We start from the raw sequence: 4,313 nt of genomic DNA, 5'->3' as shown, positions 1-4,313 counted from the left end.
CCCGACGGCGCGGCGGTGCGGCAGTAATTAGCAGCGGCAAGCAGCGGTACAGAGGAGGCGTGAGCGGCGCGCGGCGCGGTGGTGCGAGCAGCGAGGATGGCAGCGGCGGTGGGACAAGGGCGGTGGCGCAGAGAGCAGTGGAAGGCCGCGGGAATGTTGGTGGTCGGACGGTGTGAGCCGGCGGGAGGCGGTGATCGGAGATGAAGAAGAAGATCGGGAAATAAAGAGAGGGGAAAAGAGAAATAAACCGCTGCACGTGCGTGACTTACGCGTCACGTGCAGCGGTTTTTTTTTTTTTTTTTTTTTTTTTGATAACCCAAATGGATTCGGGTTATCGGGTTAACAGATCCAACCCGTTAAGGTAGTCCGATCCGCAATATTGAAATTTGAATTTTGAAATTTTTTTTTTTTTGAATTGGTTCGGGCTAATGGGTTAAGGGTTAACGGGTCGAAATCGTACCCGTACTGTGGATCGTCTTCCACCTTCGACCGTCCGTCCGCTTCCGCCGGATCTCGCCTGATTTTGCGGCGGTGGGTGCGGGAAGACGTTGCGCCGGTGGAGTGGGGTGCTGGTGCGGCAGTGAACGGGGTGGCGTCCTTCTCCGAGCTTCGGTCACGGGCGGTGGCTTCCAATGGTGATTCGGCGGCGCTGCAAGGTGAAGGCGGTGGTTGGCGCCTGTGTAGCGGCGGCCGGAAGGGAAAACGGCGAGAGGGGGGGGGGAGGAAAAAAAAGAGGGAGAAAGCGGCTTATTCGCCGCTCGGGCCACTGTGGGGGTAGCCGGCGACGGGGTCTTCCCCTTCTGTGCAGGGACCGAGAGGGAAGGGAGAGGGAAAGGAGACGGTGGTGGAGGCGAAGGCGATCTGTGGATTGACGCCGGAAGACAGTCGACCGACGGGAGGGTTTTGCTTTTTCTTTTTTCTCGGTGGGTGAGGTGATGAACAGGGAAGAAAATAATGAAGAAATGGAGTGACCCTTCTTCTTCGGGACGCGTGCCGTGCGACGACCTTCCGTGCGTTCCGGCGTTTGCGGTGCAAATGATCTAGCAAAATACAGGTGAGGAAAAGGCCGAAAAGGAATCGGCGGGGGTCCGTCCATAAACTGGATCCTTCGACTTCAGCAACAGAGGCAAAGTCAGCCCTGCTCTGATACCAAAGCTGACGCAGGACGGATGTAGGGATTGGAATGCAGAGAGAAAGAGGAGAGAAAGAGGGGAAGAAGAAGAGAAAGAGGAGAGGAGAGGAGGAAGAAGAAGATTAATTTTCATGCAATAATTCATTAAAAAAAAATAACAAATGCATGCCCTATATATATATAGGGCCACCAAATAACAAATAAGTCCCAATAAAAAAAAAACAATTCGAAAGAGGTCCTCACAAGACAATATGCAAACTAATCCTATCAAAATAAATAATAATAAAAGAAAAACATCAATCAATCCAGCCACAATGAAAGTGGCTGGACCGTCTTCCTGCGACGACCATAATCCCGCAAAATAATCAGTCCAGTATTCGTGTCCGCACCAAAGATCCTGTGGGTCACTCATGATAGCCTCTTTATTCAGGCACATGGTGCATGGAGGCCGCTGTAGATGACTAAAAGAGATATGCTAATGCCCCATGTCTGGACGTTGCCGGTGGGAGCGCTACCGGTCCACTGGTACCGACGTGGCGCTGGAGTGACGTACTCACATATGGGTAGTGATCCCAGTGGAAAAAATCTATGGGTGGAAGAGGATATGCAAAAATTTGTGGCCTGCATCGAATATTTTCTGATGAAAGGAGGGTCCAGTGGAGGCTGCTGCGCGAGTGAGGTTCGCCTCCCCCCCTCCTATTTTTGACCAAAAAAAAAAAGAGATACACTAATCTACACGATAAATAAAGATAAAGAGATGAGATATGAAGAGTTCATACCCATCAGACACCAAATCAAGACCATAGCTACAATGTTGGGTATATCTCATCACTTTTCTTATCGTAAGATATAGAGGGTATTGTTTATGCTTCATGCCAATCAATAGTGGAAGCCCAAAGAACGTGGAGAACAGAGCGAGTGCCATGATCCAAGAGTAGGCCGAATGTATGAAGAATTAGTATTGAAGTCGGTCGAGTGACAGGAAGTGATTTAAGAATAGGCCGAATATGTAAGTATTAACCAATCATGGAACAGTTTGCCCAACAAGACCAAGTGCTAAGTTACGTTACGACAGAAATGGTTATGAAGAAGCCAAAACAAGGGGAGTCGATACAATAACCCAAAAACTAAACTGAAAGCGGTAACTATCAAGAGAAATGCTTAAGAGGGGTATCAACTGAAGAACAAATGTATCAACACAGAAAAAACAACTGTCTAGCGTTTAGAGATAGGATTTATTAATAACAAGATATAGCTTTTTTAGTGACTCCTTTTCAAATTTTCAGAACTTTTATTATGTTTGTATCATTTTTTACTTTTATTTAGTATTATCTCTTGTTATTTATAGTCTAGTCTTTTTAGTTACTGCCCTCCGAGTGGGCAAAAAATCCCAGTAGCGAGCCTGAAGATTCAAGGAACCAGGACCCGTTACTTTTTCTCTATCCTTTTCGGTTCGAATTGGTAGCACGCCTGCGCTTTGGTCTTACCAATGCCAAATGTATTTGTTACAGAGTATAAGCTCATTTAAACCAAGAAGAAACACATTTCACTTGTCCCTTCACAAAGAAAATTAGAAGTATGCGTACACTGCATATGAAAGTCTTAGTATCAAACTTGCTTTAACATATTAATTGCCTTTAAAAATAATTAAAAACCTGTAACCTTCTAAGCTTACCTGCTTTAATTCTTTATCCTTTTATCCCCACAAAATGATGAACGCCCACTGTTAAAAAATTAAAAAAAAAAAAAAATCCATGATGCAAAGAAGACTTAGTAAAAATAACATGACGTACCATTATAATCGATCTCCCAAAAACCATTATTTACCATCCTAATAGTTATAATGATCGTTATTTGCATATAAAGGTAACATTTGAAGCGTCTAAATATTTAAAAAATAAATATTAGCAGCCATTATAATGGCATTATAAAGAACAATAACTATCTTTCCCTTCACTTTTCATTGAATAAAAATCATGTAGTTCTTTTTAGACGACACAATCATTTTTGGAGGAAAAATTAATGGAAAAAATGGATTTTGAAAACTAGAATTTTACTTGAGAAAGGTACAAGTGAAAAAATGATTATTAAAGCTGTCCTGGCCTAGTATAAGACTCACAGAAATGGATTCAAAAAGAACTACAAGGATGCCAGCGCCGTATTAAAACTAGAGCTACTCATGGGCTGGTACCATGGCCTGTTTGGTAGGCTTGGGCCAAAGATTTTAAGTCTGACGAAGCAGGCTGGGTTTGGAAAAAGGAACTAGTAAGCGGACAAGGCATAGGCTTGAGGATTAAAGCAAGGTCTGAGCCTAGCTTAGACCGATTGTTTTTCTCTTTTTCTTGCATTATTTGTTACATTTGACCTATTTATAAACTTTATTGATAGTTGTTATTGATATATGAATGTATAGAATAATAAAACATGTTGTAAATTGTTGGCAGTATTTAATTATTCATATCTAATATTTTAAAAATATTTTAAAGTATTTTTTAGCATTTTTTTAATTAAAAAGTGGTTATGAAGCTTAAAACCCGGTCCAAAGCCCCAAGCCGAGTCACCCTAGGTCTAATTAAATAGTGTTGACAACTAAGCTCGGCCCAACCTAGTCCATGAACAAGTCTATATAAGATAGAGGATCAATATAAATTGACGAGGCCAAAATTAATATATGCAGGGTTAGACATAATATCTAGATTAGGGTCAAATTCAAGCCCTTGGCTATAAGCAAGATGCCAACATCTATGTGCTGCCTAGATACTCAACAAGGGACTAGACATTAGTATGTATTTTATAATTGAAATCTACTTGATACATGTATTTCAAGTTAAAAACTATATATTGTCTTATTTATTACAATTGCATCGATCAAAGTATCATATTGTCTCGAGACCAATATAAAATAACATAACAATATGATAACCATAAAAAGACATTTTCAAGATCCATAAACCTAAAATAGCCATAATAAATGAAAAAAATAAAAAAAAAAAAGAAAAAATAAAGTAAACCTATGCTGTACCAATAAGCTTATGCTTGCTGAATGTCCGTAAGGTACATTATCGCACCTTACGAATCCAATACTAGACGGGTATGATACCTAGTGTTGTGATTGTGAACCTTGATTATAATGCCCACAATAATGGTTATCACGACATTGGCTTATTGTCATAGCCAGGGA

The sequence above is a fragment of the Phoenix dactylifera genome, chromosome 16 (genome assembly GCF_051530095.1).
Source record: "Phoenix dactylifera cultivar Ajwa chromosome 16, Ajwa_hap1_PhDact_Kaust_v1.1, whole genome shotgun sequence".
Classification (NCBI taxonomy): Eukaryota; Viridiplantae; Streptophyta; class Magnoliopsida; order Arecales; family Arecaceae; genus Phoenix; species Phoenix dactylifera.
Note: the sequence above shows the minus strand (reverse complement) of the source record.